The sequence below is a fragment of the Coregonus clupeaformis genome, chromosome 36 (assembly GCF_020615455.1).
Source record: "Coregonus clupeaformis isolate EN_2021a chromosome 36, ASM2061545v1, whole genome shotgun sequence".
Classification (NCBI taxonomy): domain Eukaryota; kingdom Metazoa; phylum Chordata; class Actinopteri; order Salmoniformes; family Salmonidae; genus Coregonus; species Coregonus clupeaformis.
The window spans coordinates 37727145-37741874 of record NC_059227.1 but is presented as its reverse complement, the minus strand read 5'-3'; the positions used below and the strand labels follow the sequence as shown (position 1 = coordinate 37741874).

Below are 14730 nucleotides of genomic sequence, written 5' to 3'. Positions count from 1 at the left end.
GTCATGGACAAGAGACGGTACGTACTGCAGCCAAGCTGGACACTGAGGTGGAGATGGCTCTGTGTGTAACGCCCGCTCTATGTCCGCAGCCATCGCCCATACTACCGGCACCATAATACAGGAGACTGGGAGTAAGGGGGTGTTGTCTATGGGCCTCTCCTCTGTGTCGTACAGCCGTGACAGTGCATCTGCCTTCATGTTCTTCGTACCCGGGATGTATGATAGAGTAAAATCTAACCGGGTGAAGAATAGGGCCCACCTGGCCTGGCGAGGGTTCAGCCTCCTCGCTGCCCGGATGTACTTGGGTGGCGTGCCTGAGCGTTGAGATAGGACAGCGCCTATCCCTACATCGGACGCATCCAACTCCACTACGAACGGTAGTGATGGATTCGGATGGGCCAGTACCGGGACTGAGGTGAACAGAACCCTCAGGTCACTGAAAGCCCTGTCAGCCTCAGCAGAGCAGCGGAGCCGGGACGGCCCACCCTTTAACAGAGATGTGATGGGAGCTGTGACCTTGCCAAAGCCCCGGATAAACCTCCAATAGTAGTTGGAAAAGCCAATAAAGCGCTGCACCTCCTTAACCGTGGTTGGAGTCGGCCAATTACGCACGGCAGAAATGCTATCTCCCTCCATGTCCACACCTGAGGTGGTAATGCGGTATCTGAGGAAGGAGATGGACTGTTGGAAAAACAGACACTTTTCTGCCTTAGCATAAAGGTCATAGGTCATGTTCCAACAGTCGGGACAGCACTTTGCGAACCAGGGACACATGCTCGGCGCGTGTAGCGGAATACACCAGACTGTCATCGATGTAGACCGCTATACCGCGACCAAGCATGTCCCGAAACACCTCGTTCACATAGGACTGGAAGACTGATGGGGCATTCATCAAACTGTACGGCATCACCAGGTATTCGGAAAACGCGTGTGCCAAATCGAGGTATTCGGGGGGAATGCGCAAGGTGGAGGTAGTGTCTGGACTTTCCACCGGGGTTGCACCAACGGAAACACCTAGACACCTACCCTGACACTCTCTCGACCACCCCGTGAGAACCCTCTGCGGCTATGAAAAGGTGGGGTTGTGTAGTGCTAACCAGGGAAGACCTAACACAACAGGGAAATCAGGAGACTCAATAATAAAAAAGGTGACTTGCTCTCTATGGGTCTCATGCGTAACCATAGTGACTGGTGCTGTAACTTCCCTAACGAACCCGGACCCTAGTGGTCGACTGTCAAGTGCTCTGATGGGGAGTGGAATGGATAGGGGAACCAATGTAATGTCTAGACTATGTGCAAATGACCTGTCCATTAAGTTCCCAGCTGTGCCTGAATCGACCAGCACCTTAAACAGGGAACTACTGTGTAATCAGGAAAATGGACGTGTAGGGTACAGTGCACAGCAGAGGGCTCTGAACGAGTGTGGGTGTTCGATACCTGTGGTGACGCGAGAGTTCCCTGCCTGCCGCCTCTAGACCCAAAAGAACGCAGACGACAGCGTGCAGGAGAATGTCCTCTCGTGCCACGAGAGTGACACTGGCGCTGTCATCCTCCGCTCTCCCGGATCGCTGCTCCACCCAGCTCCATCAGCTCGTGATCCGGGTTGGGGGGGGTGGGGGTGGAACGGGCAGACCCCTTCCAGGACATCCTCTAGCAGCCAGCAGGCTGTCCAACCGGATGGCCATGTCCACCAGTTGATTGAAGGACAACATGTTGTCCCGGCAGGCTAGCGAACTCCCCGTAGTTGTCCAACGCGGCTCCTCCTTCACTCCAGACCGCGTTGGCCCACTCCAGGGCTTTCCCCTTTAGAGGCAGGAGACGAGGGCGGACACCTTCGCCCGCTCCGATGGAGCCGGACTGATGTTCGAATAGTACATCTCCAGTTGTTGGAGGAATCCCTGGCAGAGAGCAGCTGTCCCGTCGAAATCCCGTGGTCGGGATATATGGATCCCTCTGGGTGCTGGGGTGTGGGTGGCTGGATCTGGTCGGCCAGCTGGTCCCGAAAGATCGGGTCCTCTCCTCTCCAGGCGTTGGACGACCTGGAGAACCCGATCCATCGCTTCTCCCAAGCTGGCTAGCATCGTCGAATGCTCCCGGACCCGTGCCACGACTCCAGGCATGTGCTCCTCTCCTGCTGACTCCATGGCAGGTGTGTGATTCTGTGATGGGTGAGTTGAAGGAGTCAGGCGCAGGACGGTAAATCACAGAATAACAGGATTTATTCCGGAAAACAGAGTTACTTAGTAATGTGTCAAAACAGTCCAGTGCGCAAAACAGGTGCACTGGAACCAAGAAGGCACACGGTGAAAATAACCTGGTGATACAAAATACAAGGAGCTCCACCGAGCTTCACTATAAACAATCACACACAAAGACAAGGGGGCAGAGGGAACACTTATACAGGTACTGATGAGGGGATATGAACCAGGTGTGTGTAATGAACAAGACAAAACCAATGGAATGATAAAATGAGGAGCGGCAGTGGCTAGAAGGCCGGTGACGACGAACGCCGAAGCCTGCCCGAACAAGGAGAGGTGGCAGCTTCGGAGGGAGTCGTGACAGGTGGCTATTTGAAGAATCTCTAATATAAAATATAATTTGATTTGTTTAACACTTCTTTGGTTACTACATGATTCTTGGCAACTCTTTATGATTCAGGTGGGCTGGGCTTCTCAAGCCACAGGTCACAGTCACGCTCTCGGAGGGGAGGTGATTCATATGTGTTATTTCATAGTGTTGATGTCTTCACTATTATTATACAATGTAAAAAATAGTAAAAATAAAGAAAAACCCTTAAATGAGTAGGTGTGTCCAAACTTTTGACTGGTAGTGTATATATATATATATATATATATATACATACATTTGCAAAAAATATATGGGGGATTGGAAGTGATGCAGACAATTACATTGATGGAAGTTACAATCTATCTGCAATATTAAAGCTGATCTACTCTCCCCCACCCCCCCCCCAAATAAAAATAAATAAAAACAATTTGGGAGACACTCACACATGCCCTCCCTTGTACGAGCAATATGTTGATCTGAATACCAAAAAATACTACATTCATAATACCCCATTACTATTTTCCTGACTTGTGTAGCAGCAGAATCATTTCAGCTGTTGTGTTGAGAGATCTGTTGTTTTCCTGAGAGCTGCAGTCTGGGGGAATGAGTCTAACCACAAGCAGTTCAGGTACTGAATACAAACAGAGAGGAAGAGACGAAGCGAGAGGATTTACTCCGCCCAAAATCTGTCCGTGTGAGATAAGCCCATTTTTGTATGGAGGTCTATGAGAGTGTCGAATTACCTGAGGCTTATTTGATCGAATATACATTTTGTAATGTTTAGGCTGTTACAAATGTACTGATATAAGTGGATGCACATGGCATTCCGGCAACTTTGAGAAAAACAACTTAGTTGTGCCTGTTGTTCACACTCGTATCTGCCCTCTCATTGGCTGGAATGGTCCCACCTGAGCTCGCCTACCTTCAATCATCGAGGACATGTATTTCCATTGTTAGAGCGAGCAGTCACTTGGCTATCTTGTCAATATAATAGATCATCTTTGATACAAAACAACAACAAACAGATCACATCCTCCTACCTCAGCAGATAGAACCTCCTGTGGCTCTATTTCCTGGGTGAAGGGTCATACTACTGTGGACAGTATAGCTTAGCCAAGCTGAAAGCTGAAAGGTTGGGGGCGGCTGCCTCCAAACCCCTCATTTTATTGTTATTGTCATCCCGCAAAGAACAGTGTTGAAGAGGGAAATGGAGCTGACCTGGCTATCTTCTGGGTATTACAGTGGTGTTGTGCTTCTCACGGCAAACTGAAGCCGATTTGTGCCCAGTGATTATGGCCAATCACATGCTCTGGAAGGTGGCGGAGGCGAGGGGAGTAGGGCAGAGGAGGGACAAAGGACACAGTCTGACTGGTCTTTGTAGGGTAGAGAGAGAGAGAGCCTCTCTCAGCAGTTCAGGGTTCAGCTAAGCAACCTGAGTGAGACCATTGTTTTAGCAGGTAGCACATCACTCAGCACAGTTTAGGTTGAAATCAGCGAGTGTTTCCAAGTAAGGGGAGAGAAGACAGTGTTGTCTGACTGGGGGAAGAATCAGCTCTTTCTCATTCTGTTCAATTCATTCCCAACCAAGGGGTGGAAACAACGGAAGACTCCAATGAGTTCTAGCACGCCAAAACAGCTTTTACCTGACACTTTATAATAAATCATGGTTACAGTTGTGATCAAAACAGATTGTTACAAGCTGGGGAGATGTGGCAAACCGACTCTGAAATTGTCTCCAAAGCCAGGAGTTGTAATGTTTTGCAGTGTGATATGAGAAAGCCCAATAGACACTGAGTCATCGGGTTTAACTTTGTATGGTAAGCAGACATGAATCATAATCAGTTAGTGTTTCTGTTTAGCTAATATAATACAGAATTAATCAATATGGCTGGGTGGGCCGTCACATCTAAGATCATCAACGCATCTACATACTTTATTCCCTGAAGGCGCCCGAGTGGCGCTGTGGTCTAAGGCACTGCATCGCAGTGCTAGCTGTGCCACTAGAGATCCTGGTTCGTATCCAGGCTCTGTCGTAGCCGGCCGCGACCGGGAGACCCATGGGGCGGCGCACAATTGGCCCAGCGTCTTCCAGGGTAGGGGAGGGAATGGCTGGCAGGGATGTAGCTCAGTTGGTAGAGCATGGCGTTTGCAGCGGCAGGTTTGTGGGTTCGATTCCCACGGGGGGCCAGTATGACTTTATTTTATTTTTTTATAATGTATGCACTCACTAACTGTAAGTCGCTCTGGATAAGAGCGTCTGCTAATAGACTAAAATGTAATGTAAATGTAACTATGTTTGGAGTATGTTGTTGAAGTGTAAATTGAGCTAATGGGGCCACACCCTGTCAATGTAAGTGCACTTGTCTGATTTTCGCCATGCCCTCTCATTTTGTTTTTGTCTGAACATCAAGAAGACATCAAGCTTGCTTCACATCAGACAGATGAATGATAGCTCACCGACGATGACAGACACAAAAAGCAGACCTCTAAAACTATACTGTGACTAAGCAGACTGTTATGTCCTCTGTAGCTCAGCTGGTAGAGCATGGCGCTTGTAACGCCAAGGTAGTGGGTTCGATCCCCGGGACCACCCATACACAAAAAATGTTTTATGCACGCATGACTGTAAGTCGCTTTGGATAAAAGCGTCTGCTAAATGGCATATTATTATATTATTATATTATGTGCAATCTGTGTCTTAGCTGTCTGTATGCCTCAGTGGATGGCGGGTTGAGGGCTGGGTTTGTCTGGGTGTCTGAGGCAGGGTTTACTCATCATGACCGCTGCTGCTGCTAGTATGTGGGCCTTCGCCATCATGTCATTACTGGCTGCTTGGAGTTGGGTGGGCCTGCCAACTCTGTCCCTCAACGCTCGGCACAATAAGCTGATGTTGTTTTTCGCATGGACAGGCACGCTCGCCTGTCACGGGCGCGGACTGAGTTCTTCTCCATCCTACACCCACTTGAAGTATTCCTCCCACTACCATGTAAAGTCATCATCACCTCGGCACAAGCCGGTTCTGGTTTGCGACAGTGGCGACGGAGGTAGAATGAGGTGGCGAAATAGGAGGTAGAATGAGGTATTGCTAGGCGGAGTTGTGACTTGGGCATTTATTTGAGTTGTGGTTTACAGGCAGACATAAGAGCGCTACGAGGCAGCATAACTCCCCTCTGAGAGCGTGACTGTGACCTGTGGCTTGAGAAGCCCAGCTCACCTGAATCATAAAGAGTTGCCAGTAAACTGAGGGGGTAAGAGTTGTGGTGAAAACTACTGGGCTTGGCCATGTCGTTAAAGTAAATTACAATTTACTCTTTTTTTGTCCGCCTTTTTTGGCTGATAATCGGAGCTGTTTTTTGTTTTGTCTACGCTACAACAAACATTCAAGTGTTTGTTGAATAGAACCAGCTCCCCTCTCATCTCACTCTGTGATGCCAATTTTGTTGGAACGGACCATGTCTACATTCACACAGATGTGTCCCTCTCTCGACTGATCATTTCCAGTCTGCTTGCCAAACAGGAAAAAACACTTTTACCACAAATCCATGATGTTCAAAAAAGAAAGTCTTGATGATTGTGCCGCTCCTGCTATATCTGTTGACAGACTCAGGTAGTCACTCAGTACGCTGCACCAGGGATGATGATGATCTATTTATTTTCCAACATACCACACCCCTGTAGCATTCCAAAATGTTTCGAGCAGGCAGGGTTATTTTCCACACTGGGGAGAGATGGTCTGCCTTTGGCCTGGAATCCACAGGTATGGACCTGACTCAGTGTTCTTACAGAGAGAGAGGGAGAGAGAGAAAGAGAGACAGCGAGAGGCAGAGAGAGACAGAGAGAGGTCTGCCGGCTTGGCCTAGATCCGTTGGCAGTCAGCAGAGTGCGTCCAACCAGACTGCTCAATGCTAAATTACAGACTTGGATGGAGGGGCTCTGTATATGATTTCCCTGCTATGGATGCTGTCCAAGACTGTGATTAAAGATCAGATGAGCTCTGATTAATATGATCATCTTGGTGATGACAGAGGTATTTCTATAATAAATAGATGTTTATGATGCCAACCCATATGTTCCCCCCATTCCTGCGAAATGGTTTTGTGGAGGTTTAATTTGGGATTTGTATATTCTCCGTAGCGATGCCAAACATACGATTTATTCACCACTGATCAGGAAATGAGGACGCGGGGTTAAGGCAGTCTAAGGCAGGCAGAGCTGCCTCTGTAGGAAGGCATATATAAGTGGCCATAATGCTCCAGACCCCTAAATAATAGCCGTGCCTGGGGATTCTGACACGAGCTATCCCCATCACTCTCCAGCACACTGCATTTTATGAATTCACTATCATTTCAATCCCCGTATGGCTCGGCTGTCCAATCAAGGCTTTAGATGCGTGTGCCGAGGGCCTGGGGCTGTGCTTTGACATTTAATAGAAGCGAGGAGGAGGTGGAGGGCCTTGTGGCTGGTTAGTAGCGGATCCTGTAAATGTCCACAGTCGCAGTCAGACCTACTCTTAGGAATATTCTGCCGTGTGCGCCGCTGCTGTAATCTACCTTTTCACTCCAGAGCCTTTGATTTATTAAGATAAACGATAAAGCCACTCGGTATGCAAACACATAGGCTGTCTCTGCTTAGGCCTGTTGGTGTATTTAAAAAGACATGCCTGCAGCAGAAAGGTCATTGAGGCGGGCGATAAGCAGATCCAGGCGTGTACGTTACTACATTACCGCCTGTCCCACTACTTTCATTTCTCATCAGTTGTTTCATCAGCTGATTCACTGTGATATTCAGTGTGCTGAGCAGGACTTAGATATCATCATTAGAATACGACTCACAAGAAGGGATTTGGACTAGCGTGGGCATGGGCATGGGCATGGCATATTCTCTGCCGTGAATTCTGTCCCTGTACATCTTCCAGGGAGGTTCTGTTCTGTACTCCGACTGGGATTTACACTTTTTTTTAACCTTGTCATTTATTTCCGACGACCGCCGTAAAACACGTTGGCAATTAGCATCGGTGACATTCTTCTCATCTCACATCCAGGCTTGCTGTTTATTGTCAGTAAAATTTGGATTGCCAACATAAGTCAACAAAAACCCTAATTTGGCAGCTAGTAAAATGTATTGCATTAAATTGGCCTCTTGTATTCCCCTTGATGTGAGCAGCAGAGGATTTGACAGAAATGTGGAGCTGAACTACACATTTTATGATGCAGTTATTGCATGTAAAGAGGCCAAATTTGACTTCAGGGGTGAATGCAGGGTCTCAGTGTTGTGTTGTGTTTTGTATTGTCGTACATAGGGCAGGGACTACCAGTATTGCAATATTTTATCCATGGCAAAAATTAATTAGTCCTTTAAATACCTGCTGTATGTCAAATATTGTGTGCTATAGCTTGGAAAATAAATACGTGACTCTGGATGACAACATAATGATATTTGTTTCCAACAGTAGGGCTGTTTTCCTAAAGAAATCTGCTTCGTGTTTTGTTTCCTTGCCGCAATACTAACGAGTAGGGTGATACTGGTATCATCTGGCCCTAATAGTACATAGACCATTGTTTACTCCGTATGTTACAGTATCTTTATTTTTCTGAGTTCAGACTTTTATTCATTAATTATTTGTATTAATTTATTATTGGCTGTGGTTCATTAGCCCAGTTGGCTATTATAGCCAGGGAAATGTCCTAATGAAGGCATCATTATTTGGGCCCCCGGCCTTGAAAACAAAACATTGACTTATCTTTCTCAGAGCTTGACTATCATTTTTATTTTTTATTGAACCTTTATTTAACTAGGCAAGTCAGTTAAGAACAAATTCTTATTTACAGTGACGGCCTACCACGGCCAAACCCGGACAACGCTGGGCCAATTGTGTGCCGCCCTATGGGACTCCCAATCACGGCCGGATTGTGATACAGCCTGCTGTATCATGTTATGAGTGTACTATAAGACTGGCATCATTCTTCTATGTACATCACCATGATTCTGAAGTTGATGATACAATTTGCCATTTACCTTGAAACATATCATTATAATTGTTTTATATTGTTGTGTCTCAGTGGGCCACTAGGGTATGAATAGGAGCTAAGTGCAATGGTTAGGTCACTCTGAGGAAGACATCAGCTTGACGTGGAAACATCAGTCACCTGTCCACATCCTGTACAATGGAATAAAGTGAGCTAAAATAAATAATTCATTTTTTTACCTCGAATTAGTCCTTTTGGAAGTTTTTCTTGGTAAGCCATTCTCTTGATGATACATTGTTTCTCTCTTATAAATCATTCTTATTTTAATATGATGATGGGGATAAGAGTGATTGGCAGTGCATCTCCAGGTAGGAGATGATTCCATTCATGCTCTACATGAGGGAATAGGACACATATCTCCATGACAGCCAAGGGGTCCCAGCTATTCTCCTGTCCTCTTGGAGATAGGCTGCCAGCCCTGTTAGCCCTGCTTCCTAATTTGGCCACTGACAGAGCAGCAGAGTGGATTTTCAATAAGTGGGGTCCCTGCTGGCTAAACAATTATGTAACAAAGCTGACCAGTGATTTCTGCATCTGTTACACAACTGAATGCTATTTGGAGATTAGAACAGAGTTCACACAGCATGGGATGACCATCGAGGGCCAGGTTCGAACGGATCGGACTCCTTGTCAGCGAGCGATGGAGAGGCAATGATGCACACGGCACATTATGTGTTCATGTCAGTGTGAGTATGAATATTAAAGGGGTCTGGAGCAATTTTCCCCCCGCTGACCCTCACACTCACGACACAGTTTAGCACAAGGCTATAGTTATTTTGTTATGATGGGTCACATACAGCAAACTTGCTGAAACGCATTGAATTAAATGTATTTGCAGACAAAATTGGGCAATCGAGAAGTTATTCATCAGTGATTCAAATTCTGGTCAGAAAGCTTTTATTATATGTTTTAAAGATATAGACAACAGTATACCATTGTTACATGATATTGAAAAATAGTCACTTCAAGAAAACATATAGTACATGATAGATTTTGATACATAGTTCTGAAGCTGAGAAAATTGGATTTGATATCTCACTGTTGATCCAGGGGAGTACAAATTAATATATGATGGGCTAGGTTTTCTAAGCAGTCTTTGAGCGGGAAAATAATGGTGTGGAATTGTCATTTTGATGGCAGTACTGAAGTGTCAGATATGTATTAATTAAATCAAATCAAATCAAATTTGATTTGCCACATGCGCCGAATACAACAGGTGTAGACATTACAGTGAAATGCTTACTTACAAGCCCTTAACCAACAATGCATTTTTTAAAGTTGTTTTTTTAAAAGTGTTAAGTAAAAAAAATAAAAGCAAATAACTAAAGAGCAGCAGTAAAATAAAATAACAGTAGGGAGGCTATATACAGGGGGGTACCGGTGCAGAGTCATCATTGGCCCATCAGTTGCGGAGCTGTCAGTTCTCTGATGTAACATGAAAGAGCCAGCCTCCCCTAAATCAGGCTCTGCTAATTACTTTGAAACAGAGGCCCCTGTGACCTCCCTGCATGCCCAGCACAGGTGCCCCTAGTCCAGCATTGTCATTATACAGGTAGTGGTCCGACTAGCTAGCTAGTCTCTTGCTAACTCTATTTTGAAGCACACTCCATCAAGGGTATTTTTATAAGGGTATTTATATAAGGGTATTTTTACAGACCCTCATTTATACGTAGCACTCACACTGAATTTGAATCAGGGTAAATATAGAGATGATCAAATGAAATATAACTCACTGATGAATAAAGACATTCTAGCTTTAGCTTATTATCTATATTTAATGACTTGTTTGAAAAGAGAACGAGATTGCCAAGCGATGGGAGTGAAAGGAGAGAACCCTGGTTCAGAGTTTTGGAACTCCACTCAGCGATGTCATCCACATGAAAGCTGAAGCCTTCATCCCGCCACAAAATGAAAGCGTTACTTAACGGGGCTGGAAAATGTAGGTCTGCTGTGGTCGCTCTCACCATCTCCCTCCCAGAACTCTAAGCTGAGGTGACGAAGCTGTGAGCGGCGGTGGCTAGGGAAGCGCATTTCCGTGTGTGGCTCATCGCGGCAGGCAGTGGAGCGGGCGGGCGTGTGGATGAAGGACGCACACCAGTGCGGATCGAGACCCACTAGCCAATCCCGACAGTGCCCCTCACATTCATCAAAGGCTGGGCCTATCATTGTCTGAGGTTCACTGAGCCTCTACTGACTGTGCTGAACACAAAAAGTGAATTCTCCTTCTGTCTTCTTTTTCATGTCTGCTCCCAGTGTGCAGCCTACTGAGTGATTGAATAACCTTCACTACTAGGCTAGTAGACCCAGTCTGCTGTTTCCAGCCCAGGCAACACTACACTGTCTCACAGCCAGTTAGGCTATAGCTGGAAACCTAGTTAAAACAATGAGGGAGTACACCCACCTATTGCACACACACACACACACACACACACACACACACACACCAGCTCGACTTCCCTTGGTCCACTGCTTCAACGTCCTTCTCTCTCCTGGGCGCCGCCAACATTTAATACCAGGAAGTTTTTCTCTCCTATGGGAGTCACAATGTCAAATGGGAAGTATTCGGGATTATGTCATAGCTCGTTATTGTCAACCCTGGGACCATACTGTCGCCGATCTTGATGTTTTCATAGACCTCTGGAAAAGATGTCTGAAAAAGGCTCCCAATCTATTAAAGTTTAGTTCCTTAAGTGGGCCATGAATATCAAACTTGTGGTCATGACAGAATGAAATCTAGAGGACTCTGGGCGGACCAAAAACAATGTACTGTGTGTAAAATATGTCTGAGGTGGTTCCTGTCTGTGTGACATTACACCCGTTTCCTTAGCCTAATATTTATACCATAGGCTAAGCCGATGTATGTTATCTGCAGGTGTCTAAAGTGTTGAAATGTCCTTGTTGTTATTAGATTTCCTGTCTACTGTGCAAAGCCTGTTGAAGAATAGATGCAGCAATCTCCCACTCATTTTTTATTTAAATGCTGTTAAGTAACCATGGCTTTTAAGATAGTATATATCATCGAGTACACTCAGTCAATAGTTAGGGCGTAAGATACTCAAGCTTGACTTCATGGGTTTGGTAATTAAAAGAAGAGTAGTTTATAGCCTTGGTTTGGTTCACAAGCCAAGCAGAGGAGCAGAAAGAAATACTTTTCTATAATGAACTGACATTTTCTCTGCCACTGTAGACTTACTCAGAACCAACCGGCTGAGTGAAAGAGAAGCGGATATTAAAATCTTCCAGCGTAATGAATTCATAAAGGTATTCAAATGCGGCGCATGAGAGAGAGTGGGCTTCCGGATGAGTTAGCTTTACAGGGGGAGGTGTTGGGGGTCACTAATACATTCTCTAATATTGCAGACTGAGTGATTGCACAAACGCTTTCCCCCAAACAGTCACTTTGAGACAGGCATAACAATTAATAAATGTTCTGGTACACTAAGCCCCTTGGGTTTGTTAAAAGTCTTGGAGTGGCTGACTGGATTCTGGTCCCTATAATGTTTAGTACGTCATTAATGGCTGTCACAGGGTGCTGCCTGAGTAATCCACAGGGGAGAAACAGAACAGTTTAAAGGAACATGGCTCGTCCATATTAACAACCCACCCAGCTACCTCACTCATTCTCACCCCTCAAACATTTGAGATGCTTAAAGGCCACTGCTACCCCTTCCTTTTTAAAATTACCATCGGGGAATTCACTTTTTTCTCTCCAGTGGAACAGATCTGCAAATGGTGTGCATTGATCTAATGATGGTACCTAGTGAAAACAAAACAGTGCAGATGTTTGTCACCTGTGGCTGAGTGAGAGAGGGAGGGAGGGAAGGAAGTGAGAGAGTAAGTGAGTGAGGGATGGAGGGAGGGCGGGAGGGAAGGAAGGAAGGAAGGAAGGAAGGAAGGAAGGAAGGAAGGAAGGAAGGAAGGAAGGAAGGAAGGAAGGAAGGAGTGAGTGAGTGAGTGAGTGAGTGAGTGAGTGAGTGAGTGAGTGAGTGAGTGAGAGAGAGTAGGTGAGTAAATGAGGGAGGGAGGGAGGGAGGGAGGGAGGGAGCGGTGAAGTGGAGGAGTGCAGCAGAAGGCCTAAGGCCTGAGGGGGATAAATGGTGTGGATCTGATGACAAGGCCTGCCTGTGGGTGTGTCCCAAATGGCACCCTATTCCCTACATAGTGCACTACTTTTGACCATGGCCCATAATGGTCTGGTCAAATGTAGTGCACTATATAGGGCAGGGTTCCCCAACTGGCGGTCCGCAGGTGGTTGTATTTGGCCCCTCAAGTTTTCTGAGCAAATTTATATTTATTTTTCATGGTTGGACATAAAATACTGTAAAAACACCAGGAAATCAGCTCCAAGTGATTTTAATTTTGGAAATCTGTTCCCAAGTATTCTCACACATAATAGAGACGTGATCTTAAGCAAGGTTTGAAATTATTATGTTTTAGTCAAATATTATATGTTTGGGCTTCTTGAGGTCAATTTACAAATTATTTGTAATTATGTTCCGGCACCCGACCATCTGATAAAGAAAAAATTGGCCCGCTGCTGAATCTAGTTGATGATCCCTGATATATGGAATAGGGTGCCATTTGGGACACAACTTCAGTCACACTCAGGGTAGAGGGAGAACAGTGCTAGAAGTATAACTTATCATAGAAACACTACAGTATTACAGAGCTCAGGCAAGAGACAGAACGTGTCAGTCTATTTTATTGGCTTTGTCATGGTTTCTCACGTTAGCTGTTGCTGTCCTAGTTTAGCTGAAGCGAGAGAGAGAGAGAGAGAGAGAGAGAGAGAGAGAGAGAGAGAGAGAGAGAGAGAGAGAGAGAAAGACAACAGTCAGAATTTCACTTTAGATCACATCTATCTATCTGCTCACATCCATGGCTGCTGTAACTCTCCAAGGGTCACTTGTATACAAGGAATTGCAAGGGAGGATGAGAGGAACACACGCTAGAGGTGTCTTGAGGCAGTTCTAAACTCAAACCAGAACATCCATCCATCAGGAGAAGGGAGGTTGTCTGCACTTATTAAAGGGCCAGTCACAGGACAGGGTGCAGAGAACAAACAGCCAAGATGGCCCAAGTTAAGCTGCCCTAACCTTTTGTTGTGAAAACGTAATCGTCCCTGTAACTGCGAGGCCATTGTGAAAAATATATATTGTTAGCGTGTTTTGTTTGGATTGGTAGGATTATACGTGACATTTCAAAACAGGGGGTTTGTGACTGGGTCTCTGTTGTCGTGTGCATTACTGTCAGGAATGCAGATGAGCCCTAACAAGGTTTAAATCCAACAGCAGTCATTAGCGGGGAGGTCATCTTAAAACAAATCTGGGGTCAGGCCGTGTTGGGGCCCAAGAACTCAGAGAGCCCTCATTCCACCGAGTCACTAATCAGCATGACACATAGAGACATCAGCACTACCCGCTCTGAGCTCCAACTCCAACCTTCCTTCCCACACAATCAGAGCTCCCCCCTTCCTATGGGGAATTCCTTTGCCTGCTTATTTCATAGACATTCTCATAGGATATAGGATAATAATAATGTATTTATTACATTTATAAAGTGCTTTTCATTATACAGAATAATCAAAGTAAATAAAATAATAAATAAATAGAAATCAAGTGGACACAACTAGACAGGGGAACTGACATAAAGAACACAGCTGACACTAAAAGGGACAAGGACACCAAGGTGCACAGCTATCAACAGAAAGCCTTCCTAAAGAGAAAGGTCTTTAGGGCCGTTTTAAAGGAGCCCAGAGTCTGTGGTGCCTTCAGGTGGTCCGGGAGGGCGAGCTGAAAGCTGAAAGGATATACTCTACTGTATATTCATAACTTCAAGTTCAATTAGTATTTTCCATTTTCTGTGGAAGCTCTGAAGTTGAACTGTATATGCCAGAATTTGTGATTCTGAGAAAATAAAAGCATTGTTTCATTCAGAAGCTAACTGGCCTTGAGGCATGACTGTGTGTGGTTGATACTGTAGATGGAAGTTAGAGTATTATACACCAATCAGTCCATATTCCAGCTCACACCAGCAAGGAGCAATGCACGCCCCATCTGCACAAAGATTTGAATTAATTGTCTTGAGTTTATTATCTTTGCTACAAAAACCTGCCTATGTTTACTTCTGCTTGCTTAAC

At 45.5% G+C, this 14730-nt stretch overlaps 1 protein-coding gene across 3 annotated transcripts in view; it reads left to right on the top strand.

Annotated features, from left to right (window-relative positions):
- Positions 1-14730, top strand: part of LOC121552962 (ephrin type-A receptor 7-like) — an 89191-nt gene that overhangs the window by 54461 nt on the left and 20000 nt on the right. The window lies entirely within an intron of this gene.